The sequence below is a fragment of the Artibeus jamaicensis genome, unplaced genomic scaffold (genome assembly GCF_021234435.1).
Source record: "Artibeus jamaicensis isolate MK-2021 breed Jamaican fruit bat unplaced genomic scaffold, CSHL_Jam_final contig_490, whole genome shotgun sequence".
NCBI classification, from domain to species: Eukaryota; Metazoa; Chordata; class Mammalia; order Chiroptera; family Phyllostomidae; genus Artibeus; species Artibeus jamaicensis.
The window spans coordinates 19,483,219-19,499,504 of NW_026521861.1; the positions used below are offsets into that span (position 1 = coordinate 19,483,219).

Consider the following 16,286-nt stretch of genomic DNA (forward strand, 5'->3'; position numbering starts at 1 on the left):
TGCGGATGGCCAGACTTCTCGACCGGCTATGCCAATCACGCTGCAAGGTTTTCCCTCGGCTTCTGATGTGCAAATACTTCTGCTCACGTTGAAAAGAAACATTTCTATTCCATGCTTCCTGTTCAGTGTGTCCGTACAATTATTACAGTTTGGTTGTTAGTGGGCAGAGTATCGTTTATCTTACGTTTGCCCCATTCACGCTGTGAGACAGAGGAGTGGTGCTCAATTATTCACCCTGTCTCGGGGCTGGACTTGGTCCTACTCTTGGGCCACAGTGACATTTCTCTGTGGACCAGGTCCCGGGGGGGGCTGTTCCGAGGCGCTGCGGGCAGGCCGGCCTCTGGGTGTGGAAGGTGCGTCCGTACACACTCACTGTCACTGACCAGCTCCTCTGCCTGGGACACAGTGTCCTTTCAGTCTGTCCCCCGCCCCCACTGTACGCCCCAACAGCCTCACCAAACCCAAACTCTCCCCAGCCCCCCAAGTTCTCAAACTCAAGGGAGACGCCTGTCTTTGCCCACACAGCTCCTCTGTCCCCACCTCGCTTTGACCCTCCCCAGTCAGAGACCTCTGATCTCCAGGCTGAGCCCCCCTCCCTGGGCTCCATCGCCCTGCCTCTGTTCCGTCAGGGGACACATGTCATGGCCAGCACCTTCAGGACGTTTTTAACTCCCTCGAGGGCTGGACTGTGTCACTTCCGGCGTGTCCAGGTGCCTAGGAGGAACACATTCTGTGGGAAGAGGCCAGGTGGCCCACCTCCAAGCAGCGCTCCTCCTTGTGGCCAAGGAGACCCCACGCGGAGGCCCTCGAAGCCTCCCCAGCCCCCAGTTCTTCAGGGCACCTGCTGCCTCCGGACGGTTTCCCCCTCGCCGCTCCTGCCCTGCCCCATTCCTGCTCCGGACCTGACCACAAGCCCCTGTACACGCGCCTCCATTTCCTGTCGTGAACCTCCACTGTGGCGCCCGACTCAGGGGAAGCCATAGGTTCCTCCCCCTCAGCCCCATTGCCAGGCCCAGCAACCACGGGCAGCCCCGGCACACCGGTTTCCTCGGCGCTGACCACAAAGCTCCGCCTCCCAGAAGCCCCCCTGCTGCCACGCCCTCCTGCCCAGGGACGGGTCTGCACCATCTCCAGCTGGGTCCCGGCCCTCAGCCCGCTCTCTCCCAACCGTGCTCCACACTGTCCGAGAGACAAATCTAATGCAGAGCAAATCTAATGCGGTCTCGGCCCCTCCAAGGGCTTGGCCCCACTGTCGGTCCAGACTCCACCCTCCCCGCTGCCCTGCACTCTGACCTCTAGACCCCGAATCCGCCACGCTCCCTCCATCAGCTCTTCACTCTCCTCAGCTTACGGACACAGTTGTGATGCCAACGGCTTTGGCACTGGCCTGAGATAGCCCGGAGCGCGGGGGGCACTGAGCCAATGCCTGGCACACAGTAGGTGTCTAGTGAATGCCTCTTTCAACTAATGATGGATGAAGAGCTAGGGATTAACATGGGTTCCATTCTCATCAGTCACCACAAACATTTTTCTGCCCTACCTCCCTCGCTCCTTGCCTCTCGGGGACTCTCTACCAGAACCCCGTTCTCTCCCTACGGAGAGGTGCCTAGCTCTCATAAGGGGCAAAGACGCCGGGGTAAAGAGACACGCTGTGTTTCAGGATGCTTGCTGTTTTGACTCTGCAAGCTCCGAAGGTCGCTAGACGGGCAGCGGCTTTGTGGAGAGCTGGGTTCGTGGAAACGAACACCTTAAACCAGCTTCTGCTCCACTGCCCGGGGTTCTGGGGCTACCACTGCCCTCAGTGCGGGGCCACCATTCCTGAGGGGACTTCCCTGGGGCCCACCAACAAACCCCTCATTCACACTGTTCCCCTGCATTTGCCTCTGAAGGGGCGGGGCTCGCTGATGCCCATAGGGACTCCAGTGACCTCGACCATGGGCCATAGAGTCAAGCACCTTGTCCCTGGGGCCAGATGCCTTGTTCACAGCCCTCCTCCACCATTAGCGGCTGCCCGGTCTCATCTGGGAAATCTAGTTACTACTATAATGAGGCAATAGTATTACCTGTTTATTTTTATTTTTAGCATGTCATCTATTTTTATAAACTCACCTATGCATACAACGAGCAAGATATTTATGCACTTTATGTAATTCCATTTTATAGAATAACATTCATATGGCTAAGATTAATCTTAACGCCAGGTAATACTATAATAGAGTAACAATCAGCATCGTCCTTCTTGCTCTGACCACTGTTTTTGGGCAATAACTTGAGTATATGATGACCTTTCCACTCTTTACAAAAATGTACAGAAAACGAGTATGAACCTGCCTGGGACTCACTGGATACAAGTAAGGTCAAGGTGGAAATCCCAGGCCCCAGAAGAAGCAAATCCTGAACCTCAACTCAGTGGTCACTGGACTTCAGTTGATTTGGCGCTGGGTTGTGAAGCGGATGAACAAACAACATTAAAGAGCTAATCTGAAGTGCTTCCTCGGTGTGATCAAAGGTCAGGTCTACCGTGGGAAAGGCAGAGTTTGGGATCTCGTAGCACCGAAGGGCTCTGAGGGCACAGTGCTGTCACTCTGTGTCCTCAGGACGTCGGCTGCGAGGAACCCCCATCTGGAGGCTGCGCGGGGCTGACCTGACCCACGACTCCCCCACTCGCTGCCTCCCGAGTCAGCCCTGCCCCTCCCTCCAACCCCAGTCTCTTCCAGAACGAGATCTGGAAACCCCATTTGGGGCAGATATAAATGCCTCCCGGGGTCCCCTGTCAGAAAAGGAAGTGAACTGCAGGGCTGTGGGGTTCCCGTGGAAATGGCTCCGGGCTGCTTCTCCACCCTGCCGGGCCGCTGGCAGCCCTTCCTCGCCTGGCTGACATCACTCCTCTGGTTCTCTCCGAGCTGTTCACAAAGCTCAATCACGTCAGCCCCAGCTCCGCTGGACACACGTGGCCATGCGTGCACCTTTTGTGAAGAACACTGCTCCCTTTGAAGTTATTTTTGAAAATCAGAGCAGGAGAGAGTCCCCGGTGCCTCTGAGGAGAAGCACGCGTCATGTGAACACAGTAACGAAGGCTGAATCCGGCGGCCAAATGAGCCTGGGTCCCGGCTGGCCAGGCCACAGCCAGTCGGGGACAGAGAGCCCCTGATGCTGGTGGCTTCCTCCGCCCAGTCTCCCAGGGGAACGAGGCTCAGACATCTCCCGTCCCCCATCCCTTCCTTCCCTACTCCCTCCCCAAAGGACCGTCATTTCCCAGTGAAATCAGCAGGTGGTGTCCGGGCAGCCAAGTGTCCTGCGATCGCCCCCACTGAGTGTGGACTTGCTGAGCTATTTATTTTTGCCTCTGAGAGTAAGTCGTAAGAAACGAAACATTTCATTTACGAGCTCGCCCTGAGAGACCACTTAGGGACATAAAAATGGAAATACATTTAACTGCTTTCTTAAATGGCGTAGTGAGCTTTGGGGTCTAGGAAAAGCATTTCCCTTATGCCCCGACGAGGGGACGGCTTTCTTTGTGAAAACAAACTTATCGCTGTCTTACTGAAAGCCATCCCTTTGGAGCAATGTGGAGAGGGCAGAAGTCACTGAGAATCCCACGCGGTTCCTGAACGCACGTGTCACAGGCAAGCCCGGGGACAGGAGACAGGCCCCGCGCACGCTCCCTCCTGCTGGCTGTCAGGCGGGCCAGCGGAGGAAACGACTTCCTTCTGACGTGGAGAAGGTCGGGGTGAAGCGCACCGTTTCACACACACGTGCGCCACCACCGGCCGTGAATTGCACAGAGTGACTGCAGTGTCACCCTCTTCTGTCCCACACTACTTCCCTTCCCTTTTTGGGTCAAACTGTCCAACTTACTCAGCATTGCAAAACACTAGGGAAAAAGAGGGCCGATTTGGCTTTCACTCAGCCTTTAAACCTCTCGGTGCCCCAATCAGGTTTCCCTGGCCAGGGTGTCCAAACTTTGGGCGTCTCTGGGCCCCACTGGAAGAAGAGGAGTTGTCTTAGGCCACACATTAAACATACAAACACTAACAAAAACAACAAACCTCATAATGTTTTAAGTAAATGTACGATCCTATGTTGGCTGCATTCACAGCCGTCTGGCCGTGGGGTTGGACACCCCTGCTCTGAAGCATCTCTCTGGAAGGGCCACTGCCAGCCTTCACAGCCCCTGGCTCTTCCAGGTCCTGCCGCGCTAGGACCTTTGTGTCTCGCCTTGACACCTTTCAAAGGAATCTTTGGGGCCAAACTGTGGAGTAAACCCAGCACCTTTAAAAAGTGAGGTTCCAGGCACAGACCATCTTGAGGCTGCATTAGGGCTGGCTGGTTTAAGGAAAATGGTCATTGTTAGCACCTTACTCGTTAGCCTCAGGGGAGGTGAGGTGAGGGGTCCAAGACCCTCTACGTACTATTGTACCATGTCTCCAAGTCTGCAGCTAGTTCAAGTGTAAATGGTTTTGAACACGGTCATTTGGTGATAGGTTGGAGCAGACAGGGCAGAGTAGCAGCCCTCACCTCGTTCAAAGTCATTCTCGCCACTGCACTCACGGTCTCTGCCTCTGCAGGTCTGCCAGGAGCGGCACCCACACGGGGGCCGCACGGTCCTGTGCTGTGAGTGTTAAAACACCAAGGCTTCTCAGCTCGGCTCACAGAGTCCGTCAGTCTGCTGCCCCCGCCGAGGTCAGCTCTGCTCAACACACACCGCTCGGCCCTCTGAAGAGACCAACGTGCAGACTCTCCCAGGATGGCTGGGTTTGGGGAACGGCGCGGTTCCAAGAGAGGAAAGGAGTTCCACGTACAGATGGTGGAAAGAGTTTGGGACACACACCCAGAGACCTGGGCCCTCCTACTGCCTGCTGCCACCTCCCACTGGCCCTGAGGCCCAACTGGCTTCAAGTTATTCATCTGCACAAAGGGATAGCAACCACCCTGCCCTGTGAGGAGGAAATGGACACCGTGAAAACTCAGAAAGAATACAGTGTTGTGCAAAGGTGAATCTCTGTTATGATTTAAGCAGCCCTGCGACGGCCCATAGGTAAGGCACAGCCTTAAAAACACGACCCTCAGTAGGATGTGGACAGAGTCCTTATTCCAAATTCAGGAAGATGTACACGTGTGAGGAGACACGGGCAGGGAGTCCGTTGCTCCATCCTTGACCCATGTCACACTCCCATGTCCAAGGACTGCATTTCCTGCGCATTTTGTCGAGCTAAGTGAGGAAGGCTGGTGAAGGTCAGTGTGGTTAGGGGCTGCACCCCCTTCCATGGAAGATAAGAGCTGTCCTTTGGGGGCACAAACCAAGCCACCATCCTCTGGGGGACACTCGGGGGAGGGAGGGAAGGAGGGCGGGCATGAGGGAAGGGGGGTCTGCTCTTCAGCCCCAAGGCTCTGGTCTTGTCCCTTGAATGTGCACGCCCCCTCTTTACACCACATCAGGGGCTTTTCTTTGGGGAAGCAGGTGAGTGAGAAGGAAGTGGCGTGAGCTGCAGGGGCCGGAGAAGATCTGAGACCTTTCAGGGACCTTCCAATGCACAAAGGGGCCTTAAAGGGCACCTCAACCCCTCCGAACCTTTCTATCCTTCTCCTCACCTTCCGAACCACCCTGACACCTGGCTACTGATAACACAGGCCCTGGGGTGGAGAGAAGTGCAGGGAGATTCAGGCTACACCTCTGCTAGACCCTAAACAGCCATCTAAGGTCAATCTCACAGTGGGCCAAGCCTTGGGGTCACATAGATACACCTTGGAATTAGGGAGGCAATTCAGTGAGAGTCAACAAGGCATGGGGTTCTCAGCCAGCTGGTAGGGCCCGCCCTGCCCAGACCAGGGGCTTTGGGGTGAGCCCCCACCAACCCACGAGCACACAACTAGAGACATGCCCTGCAGCCAGGTCTCCATGTGGCCACGGGCCTGCTGTTTCTCATACACTGGTGGGGGGGGGGTTCGTTTTCTCCATGAAGATGCCTTTCTCTCATTAACGCTAATGGGTGTCACGTGGCTAAGCTGACAGCATTTCATCTTCCAGATTTTCTAAAAATAAAACACGGTAAAGGAAAACTCATGTATTGTTTCTATCTGAGATTGTAAAAACACAAACAAAAAGGAAACAGTCGCTTGAGAGGTCCTGTTCCCTGTCAGTTACTGCGGCAGATCGGGGACCTGACGCTGAGCAGGTCTGGATGTGGGGCAAGAGGAGCTCCTGCTGAACGCATCCCACGAGCGCAGCATGAGTCACGCCCTGCTGTCCCTCCCACAGGGCGCCCTCTCCTCGGGTTGACGCCTGGGACACCGAAAGGGTTCGCCAGCTAGTCGACTATGGCAGGGCCTGCATTAATGTTCAAGGTAAGAGCTGTCATCCAGAGAATTTCACTGGAGAGAAAATTACTGAAGGGGGGATTTTTTAGAAAGTCCCAACAACTTTCACTGGACACGTGTAATTAAGGATGGCAGGGATTTTTAAAAAATCTCTTGCATATAATACAATCACGCTTAAACACATGAACACCCTTGGAAAGTCCCGTTTGCAGAAAAAGTGGCAGTGAAGTGTCAGTACCGTGCTAACCCTAACCACACCACGGCCCAGATGCAACACGCCCCCAAACGGCGGCGTGGGAACGTGAACCTCTGGTCCGTCTCGCTGCTCTAGGCGGCATATTTTCTGTAAGTGGCTAAATTTGCTCAGACTTCTATTGGCGTTGCCATTTCTAATTTCTGCCTAGGATCGTGTGTGATTTTGCTTGTCCTGTCACTCGAACCTCCAGGCATCTTTAGATGGAGCCTCACCTCCGTGCACAGCTCGGTCCAGGGCCTGGGACCTGCAGACACACCCAGTCTCTGCCTGGTGGTGCAGCCTGTCCACAGGCGCCAGCGACCGTCTGGGGTCCACCTGCACTGTCTCATGCATTTGAAAATGACTCTGTGTCTCATTTACCCCCAGATCTAGGCGATACCTTGATTCCTTTCTGGCCTCCACTCCACATGGCAGTTACAATACCCAACGGCCCTGTGAACGCTTTGGCATCTCTCCAAATCGCTCACCTGGGTGACTCCCCAGCTCGGTTCATGTCTTGTTTCCACCTGACAGCTTGATAAAACGTAAGTCAGGCCATGACAATTTTCTGCTTAAATCCTAACAGCTTTCCATCCCACCTGCAGTTCTCCCGGCTCGATGATCTGGCTTCCACGGCCCCTCCCCTGCTCCCTTTCCTCTCTGGTTCCACTGGCCTTGGCCTTGACCCTGGAATGTGCCAGCTCTGTTCTTGACCACATCGACAGTTGTCGATCAGTTGTCCCTTCTGCCCCAAGTGCTCATTCTTTCCGCCTTTAGAATGTGGGCTCCTTCCTATCGCCTAGATCTTGGCTGAAATGTCACCCACTCGGACGTCTTTCCTGACCCCGTCCCTCTAGAGAAGCCAACAAGTGCCAACTCAGCCACTCCCCATTTTTAGTGCTCTACAGGTCTCACTGCCTCTCACACTTTCTCGTGGCGACTCTCCCCTCTGTCGTCCATCTCTATCCTCTCAATAGCAAGACCCGTGAGCAGGGACTGCCGTGACACCTGGCTGACACCTTGCACTCGGGAAACACTTGTCAGGTGACTCACACTGTGGTGTCTCATCTCAGTAAGGGCCCGTAGCCCACGAGGAGCCTGGCAACATCCTCAAGACGCACCTGCCTGCCAGACACCAGTAGACAGAGAAAGAGAGAACCTCTACCCAGAAGTATCATTGGGGCAATTTGGACAGTTCCTTGGGGGTAAATATTAATTCAATAAATCAAGTACTTTCTTAGGGTCAAGACTCCTATGACGAACCAGGGTTGTGATGTCAGCACGGAGACATGGCTGCTGGCCCGCAGAGCAGGCAGGGTGCAGAATGCGTGAGAAGGAAGAACCCTTAAACCAGGGAAGACTCTTTTCACGCTCTTCTGGCAGCAAAGCCGGGTCACTCTGGAGGGGCCTGGGTGCTCTCCATTTCGGTGGCCGCAGGGAAGCCTGTTTTGAGATGCAGCCTAATTTCCTAACGGCAGAGCCAGCCCTGTGCTTTGCTGGCCTATTTCTGTGAACCGTCCACTCTGCTCAGGAGCGTGCTGGGGCCCTTCCTCACCTGACCTGCGGCCCCAGGTGGGCAGGGCTGCGAACCCATTTGGATGGAAGGGGCAAAGCAGGGAGTGGGGGGGCTGTGTGCACCCAGCCCAGTGGGGGCTGGACATGTGCAAGACCTCGAGCAGACCTCTCTCATTAGAGTCGCCTCACTGTGGGTATTGGCTCCAGCCCTTTCCTGCCCCAAGTACTTTTGCAAACCAGGTGGCAAACTTGACCCATTTTAACTTGACACTCTCTCTCTGTTCACTATCGTAGCAGAAGCACAGATGGGCAGAAAATTAGACAAAAGCCAGGTGGACACCAGAGTGGAGCCTGAGAAGCAAAGAGAGCAATTACACTTGGATCGAAATCATTTACTTCCTCCAGAACGGGTCATCGCCCCTCTGGAGTTTCCCTGGTTTTGCAATTACAAATTTTCTGGTTCTGACATGACCACCAGCCGAGCCCCAGGAGTGCGATTTCCAGGAAGGAAGACGGAGACCAGCGCTGCCGGCCACGCAGACCAGAGAGCAAGCCCCGGTGTGGCGTCAGGGACAGCCTGGTGCTCGGGCTCTGTCTGGGATTCGATGGGGGGTGGGGGCATTCCCTTGCAGACAAGAATAGTCTGCATTTTAAAGGACAGCTTCCCTGCTGGGGTTAAGGAACAAGTTTGGTTTGGGCAACCCTCAGTTTTAAGTTCCCTGCACCTGTGCCGTGAGGGACCCTCGCTGAATAACACGAGACAACATGAGCCACATTTCAAAATTACCGTCTGGAAGGTATTGCTGGCTGAAGCAACATGCTGCAAGACCGTCACAGTATGTAGTTTATATCCCAATGAGGCTGGTATTAAATAAATCTTGTAAAAAGCAAGCCTTGCTCACCCTGTGGCCAGCAGGTCTGGAAGGGGCTGGGACAGCTGGGAGTCGCGTTATTAAACGAAGAGCCTTTCAGGCTCGGCGGGTGGATCCCAAGTGGGTGATGCCACTGCCCACTCAGGATTCCGCTCTTCCCTAGTCGACCCACTCACACTCTGATTTCTTCTGGTCGAGGAAGTAACTCAACTCAGCTGCAGAGGCTCCGGCTTTTTTGCTTTAAGTTTCATAATGTAATTAGCGGCTCACATCCACTTACATCATGTTAAAGACCCTCTTCCAGTCCTTTTGCTGCTAACGCTGGACTCGGTGCCTGCGTGTTGACTTCCTCGCTGCTCGGGAGAAGAGCAACCAGCTCACTTGTGAGCAGGGAGCTGAGTCTGAAAAGATCGATGACATTTCAGTCCAGTGAAGGTTGCCTCAAAATACACGCATCGGGTTTGTGAGTTGACATCATCGACGTATCCAGACAAGGAAATAGGAGCACATCTTCGGAATAAGACTCCGCATCCACACCATCAACACAGCTTCCCTGCCAGCTGGGCACCACCCCTGCCCCGCACCCGGGCTTCAGAACTTCCCCAGGGTCCAACGTGCAGCAAAGCCTTCAGTCCAGAACATCTTTTCCATTGTCACCACATCCTGTTTGCAACCCTTCCAGCCTCCAGGGACACGAGGACATGCTCCATTTGTCATTCTCTAAGACTTTCTGCATTGCGGTATCTGCCACCTGTGGCTTCCACCTCTGGGATGTCCTCCTTTACCCGGCTGATGGCATCTCCCCGGAGGTGTCCCAGCTCGTTCCCTGGAAAGAATCCCCTGCTCCCTGAGCTCAGCCCAGGTTCAGACACTTTTGCAGAGTGGGCTTGGGCTTGTTTTGTGTTTCTCTCTCTCTCTCTCTCTCTGGCCCGTGTGTATCTTGGGCCAGAGAAAGTTATCTTTGCCTTTGTGGTATTGCACGGAGCACAATAGTTCATCTGTACTCTGTTTTCAGTGAGGGTTGAGAATGTGTTATTTTTGCATTCCGGGTGTTCAGTGCATCCTGTCTGTCCAGCTCTAGCGTTATTCGGTGTTGTCGTAACAACTCCAATTCTCCAAAGGCAAGGACATCGGAGTGCAGCAGGGGAAAGGTAAAATGCAAGTTCACCATGATTCCGGGTCTCCATCCACTGGCCCAGATGGCGCGGGCTGACCACCAGGGCCCCGTGACATGGCAGGGCTTGTGCAGAAGGCCCCGGGGAAGGCCCTGGACACCAAAGAGCCGAAGGGCACATCGAAAAGCGATCGTCTCCTAAGTAGGAAACATTCACAGCCAATAACAAACGATTCCCCCTCACTCGATATTTGAACCTCAACAAGAGTAACACACTATCAAATGAGCAGAGCGTAAAAATATCCATGTCACACTCAGTTCTAGGAAGACCGTCAGTCAGGACACGGTCTCTCCTACCAGGCCAGTGGCGGTGTGTGCTGAGGCCACGTTCTGTAAAGTAATTATTAATACAGAATTGAAACCCTTAAAAAGATCCCAGTCATTTCCCCAACACTTCACCTTCCAAAAACAGAACCTCAGAACACAGGTACAGGATGAAGGCACCAAGACGAGCATCTTCTTTAGGGCAAAACTGGAAAGCAAGCCGAATGGCTTTCATGGTCGAAAGCTTAGGCCAGCATATCTGAACATGACCTATTTCCTATATTTGCCGAGAGTTTTTAAAACAGAAAACTATAATAATGTTAGAGAAAGCCAATAATGTTAGGAAAAGAAACTTAAAGAACAAACACCATTTAAGTCTGATTATGCAAATGAAGAGGCAGACAATATACATGTACAGGAAAATTAGCAATGTAATCATGAACATTAAATTAGTGTGCAAATTAGAATTTTTATAACCCCATATATCTTAATATTATTTTCTAAAGGATGGCCAACTTAAGGTTTTACTGGAAAAAAAATAAAGGAGTGAGATCTTGTATTTTCTGCAATACCGTGGACTGGCTACCCAAACTCTTACGCCACAAAGCAAATGAAGACTCTGGAAGTGAACGTAACTGCATGTTTCACACGTACGGCTCAGCTGGCGGGGAGGCCCCAGCCGCATCCGCAGCCTCCAGGAGAACAGTGGAGAGCAAGTCCTCCTGCCCTGAGGGCCCTGGCTGATTTCTGCTCATCTACAGGCTGGGGTTTAAGGCCGAGCAGAGCCCAGGAGACAAATCCTGGCACTTGAGGATGTGGGAACGCAACTTGGAAACCCCTGCATGGAATTTCAGTTCATGATCACGAGCTGATCCCCTTTCAGGATTGGAGCCAAATTCACACGACCTGCTTAGAAGGAGCAACCACAAGCTCAAAATTTAGTGCAGTGTAAGCCCACCTGGGACAAGCATGGAACTCTGGGGGAGGGGGGACTCAGGGGTTTTCTGCAGATAACGTTCCAATGAACATGAGCTGGGAATCATAGTAACCATATACTGGGTTGGCCAAAAAGTCCCATTACTTTTTTCCATAGAGCGGTTCTAGTGGTGCTTAGTTGTCTCTAACTTCATTCGAAACAATGTTGTTAGACTGTACACTGACAGCTGCCATATCAGCGAGCATTTAAAAAATACTTGTGAAAATTGGTGAATTTTTGTGCAACCAATTTGATACTGAAGATGGAAGAAGTCACACAACATTTTTGGCATATTATGTATTATTATTTCAAGAAAGGTAAAAACACAATTGAAACACACACACACAAAGATTTGTGTGGTGTTATGGAGAAGGGGCTGTGACTGATCGGACGTGTCAAAGTGGTTTGCGAAGTTTCCTACACTATTGACATCCTGGCCAAACAACTCTGCTGCGGGGCCGTCTTCTGCACTGGAAGCCATTCAGCAGCTCCCTGGCCTCTGCCCACTAGAAGCCAATAGCAGGGGACAGTCAACACACTCAAAGTATCCCAATCAACGAATTTATTGATGAAAATGAAAAGTGTGTCTTTTACAGAAAAAAAATTAAATGAATTTTTGGGCCGACCCAACACATGAATGAGAAATCACAACGCACACAAGAAACCAACACCATCACCCAAAGTCAGCAGACGAGTCAAATCGCAGAATCGGACCCACTCACACCTCAGATATCAGAAACATCAGATGCAGGGTATAAAATAATTGATAAGTTTGAAGGAATAAGAGAGTTTTAAAATTTTAAGTGCAGAGCAAGAGACTGTGTAACTGACCAGAGTGATCCCAAAAAAACTAAAAGCACACCTGGAAATGACAAATATGCTAATTGAAATAGAAAACAGATGACTTTAAATATAGCCAAAAACAGAATTCGTGAAGTAGAATAGAAACCTAGAAAAGTTTACTGACTGTATCACTGTCAATGAAAAATGCAGAAGAAAGGAAGACAGGACGAGACCGTGTAAGATGGATCTACTGTCGTGCGCCTCGTGACGACCGATATTTTAGCCAATGACTGACCGCATGTGCTATGGCGGTCCCAGGAGGTTTGAACAGCGTGTAGCGCAGACGCTGAAAGAGAAGGTGCGGAGGCTGCCTAAGCCGTCACATTTCCTACCAGCCCCGGGTGGTTTAAACAGAGGGGGCTCGGCAGGCTGTCCTGGGCCCCCCGTGGCCCGTCTTGGCGCCCATCCTGGCTAGGGCCCAGGGTTGGCAAGGCAGTGAGGGGAGAGGAGGAGTCCATCAATATATTCGTTTTTTAAAAAATATACTGTGTCTTGACTAACTAGAGTTTAACCTAGAAATATAGTTTACATAAGAAAAGCTATGTAATCCCCTATGTTTACCAAACAGAAAAATCCTATCATTATCCCAACAGGTACCTAAAAAGTCTACCAGTGTTCCACATCCACTCATAAAGAAGCTTTTGTCAAATGAGGAATAGAAACAGCAGAATAACCTGAATAAAGGACGGATCTGAATAGACATTTCTCCAAAGAAGACACACAAAGGGCCGATAAGACCCTGGGAGTGTGCTCTGTGTCACTGGGGAACTATTAAGGAAACACGCAACAAAGCCACAATGAGGTACCGCTGCACACCCACTGAGATACCGGGAAATCAGAAAGTGTCAAGTGTGAACGAGGACACAGAGAAATGGGTAAGCTTGTGCATTGCTCCTGGGAATGTAACTTGGTGCAGCTGCTGTGCAAACAGGAACAGGGGATTCTCAGGAAATCAAACACAGAGTTAGCACCGGATCCAGCAACTCCATTGCTAGGTACGTGAGGCCCAAAGGATTAAAAGCAGAGGCTCAGACAAATGCCTGCCCACCTGTGCTCACAGCGGCATCATTCACACCGACCTAGAAGTGGAAGTAACTCGGGAGTCCACCAACAGACACCTGCACGTGCAAGGTGTGGTCTGTGCACACATAGCAGAACACGATTCGGCCGTGACGAGGCAGTGAGGACTCAGGCCACCACATGGCTGGGCCTGGAGAACGTTACGCTGAGTGAAAGAAGCCGGTCACAGAAAGGCAGATTTTGTATGAGTGCACTTATACCAGGTCCCCAGGGTGTTCCCGTGCAGAGAGACAGGGATTAGATTGAGGGGGCATTTCAAAAATAAAATAACCAAGTTTTGGAGCAGCATGATGGCAGCCAGTCTCTCACCACCTGACTCCTGCCAAAATGAGCTACATCCAATGTCAACGGTTTCTATTTATTAGTGTCTAAGACATTCTCCATCTTCAAATCCTCTGACAGTAACAGAGTAGCTTTTGTGAGTCACAAAATGCAAGAGGCATGAATTTCTGGAATGAAACAATGGCATAAATCAGGGGAATTTTTGCTGAAGCACCACCTTAATACATGACTAGCATTTTCAACCAGCAGAGAAATATCATCTCATCGATAGTTGGGGGACAACTGGTAAACCATTTAGGACAAATAGATCCTGACTTCACGCCCTCTGAGGAAGGTTTACAGAAGGGAGCTAGACAGGAAAGTCAGCCAAAGAAGTTTGTTCTAAGCCTGTCAGTGAACACAAAGGGAAAAGGATTAAGAATAACTTCCGAATGTCAAAAATTACCATAACCAGACATGACGACTAAATGCGACGCAGTGTCCTGGACAGGATCCTGGAACAGAAAAAGGACGTTAGTGGGAAAGCTGGTAAAATCTGAATAGAGTCTATGGTTTAGTTAATAGTACGCTACCAATCATTGGTTTCCTAATTTAGATCAGTGACTCCCTACTGTGGATGAGGTTGCCCCCAGGGAACACTTTACATCAGGATTATTTTAACATCAGGTACAAGGAAAACTCTCTGCCTTCCCCTTATTTGCCCCAATGCCTGACATAAGTTTACAAAGGTGTCCCTCCTTTCTCCTTTGCAAGGAAGGAGTGAAGTTCATCACCGGGGACCACTTCACCCCGTCAGCCTGGAGATGTCACCAGAGGGACCAGGGTAACATTTGTGAACCCACCATTAATTTCCTTTCATATTTTCGCCCCCTCCCTCCCTCTCCAGCCATGGAAATCCACACCTGCTCTCCTGTTTCCTGCCATTTGCCCGCAAAACTCTTCTTTGTGGAAAATGCTGTATGAGCCAGAGTTCTGCGCCACCACTTTGAGTTACTACTTTCCCCTGGGTGGCTCCCATGCACACATGACAAATACATGTTAATGGACATTATTTGTGTTTCTCTTGTTAAAAGTATCTTTTGTTATAGGAGCCCCTGGGGGAAGGTAGGTAGAAGGGACATTATTTTTTACCCCTACCTGATCAGGACCACAGCTCCTGATCCGGGCGGCACAGACTCAGATGCCAACACAAGATCTGGCGTAGATGTTGTGGAAACACATCCAGGTCTGCCTGGTGCCCTCCACTGCTTGAGACCCCCTTCCCACACCCCACAGTACCAGGCATCAAACCATGTGGGGGTGATAGGACGTCCCATATGTGAGCTGTGGCACTACATGCCTTCGTATGGCTAGGACCTAACGCGGGAAATAATGACCCTGTGGACAGAGATGGGACAAGATTCTTCGTTCAACTACAAACTCTGTGCAACGCAGTTTAAAATGAGTTGATGGCTGGTCCTACCATCATCATCCATCTCTTATTCTCCAATGTTAGTAACAGAAAATAAGATCATAGAAAGATCTAAGCTTCTGCTTAAAGGTGATTCGGAATAGCAAAAAAAAAAAAAAAAAATTAAAAACCCCATCAGGCCAAAGGGATTAAATACATCACCTGTTTCTCACTTTTTTTTTTTTGCTTTTCTCTAGGGTCACCTATATCTGAAACACTTTTCCTTACAGAATTCACCACGCTATTATCACTTCCTCTTTCCAAAATCATGTCTAAACTGACTTCCTGAAGACGGCTCAGGTGAGACTGATGACTGATGATAATTACAAGGCACTGAGTTCCCACAATGCACCACAATGCTCCGTGCTCCTCAGCGACCAGCCTCAGAGAGCACAGGGTCGGTGCCCGGCAGCCTCGGAACCGAGACCGAGACGGGCCCCCTCCCAAGCCCACGGTGCTGCCCTCAGCCACCCTGCTCATCACTACTCTCATTCACGGGGTGCACTGACTCCCCATTTACAAATCCAACCATTATCCCGTCCACCTTCTACAAGCCTTGAGTCTATTCCCCTCATTCCTTGGCAAACCTGAGCAGGTGGCCCAGCAGAATGACTGTCCTATACAATTGTGGGGACAGGATCCATTCACACACTGAGGGCGTTAATCAGGAAGAAGGAGAAAAGCCCTTCTCTGCACAGAGACAACCGGGCTGGCTGACGTGGGCGTACCCCAGAAACCATGTGGACTCTGGGCCCGGGGCTGAGCGGCCCGGTCTCGGTTTCTGGGGAGACAACCCAGTCTCCTCTAGGTCTGCCAAGCGTTAAACAAAAACACCTTCAAAAAACGTCTGTAACACTGTTCACACGTTTTGTTTCTTAAGCATTGAATTTGGCCATCTGAAGGGCAATAAAGTTGTTCTATGACATCAGTTGATTATGCGTATTGAGCTCTTACAGAAAAACAACTGTTTAAAACTTTCCCGTCAATTTTAAAGCCCAGTGAGGAGGCTCCAGCTTCCACCTCGCTTTCCACACTCACCTCTGGGCAGGGCATGTCACATGACTCCCCACCCTGTCCTCGCTGGAGAGGTTTCGAATATGGCCATGGGGAGAGGTGTCTGAAGAAGGAAAGGCAGCAAGCTTTCAAGTGACCCTGACATCAGCAAGGCTTTGTTGGGTCATCAGAATGACCTGCCCTCCAGCTCGCACCCAGGCCCCAGCAAGTGCACTAGGCTGGGCGTGGAGAGGTCATTGCCAGAGGCTCAGACCTGGAGCCTG

At 51.4% G+C, this 16,286-nt stretch overlaps 1 protein-coding gene across 1 annotated transcript in view; it reads right to left on the minus strand.

The window, feature by feature from the left end:
* Nucleotides 1-16,286, minus strand: part of CUNH10orf90 (chromosome unknown C10orf90 homolog) — a 146,441-nt gene that overhangs the window by 16,724 nt on the left and 113,431 nt on the right. The gene's annotated exons all lie outside the window — the stretch shown is intronic.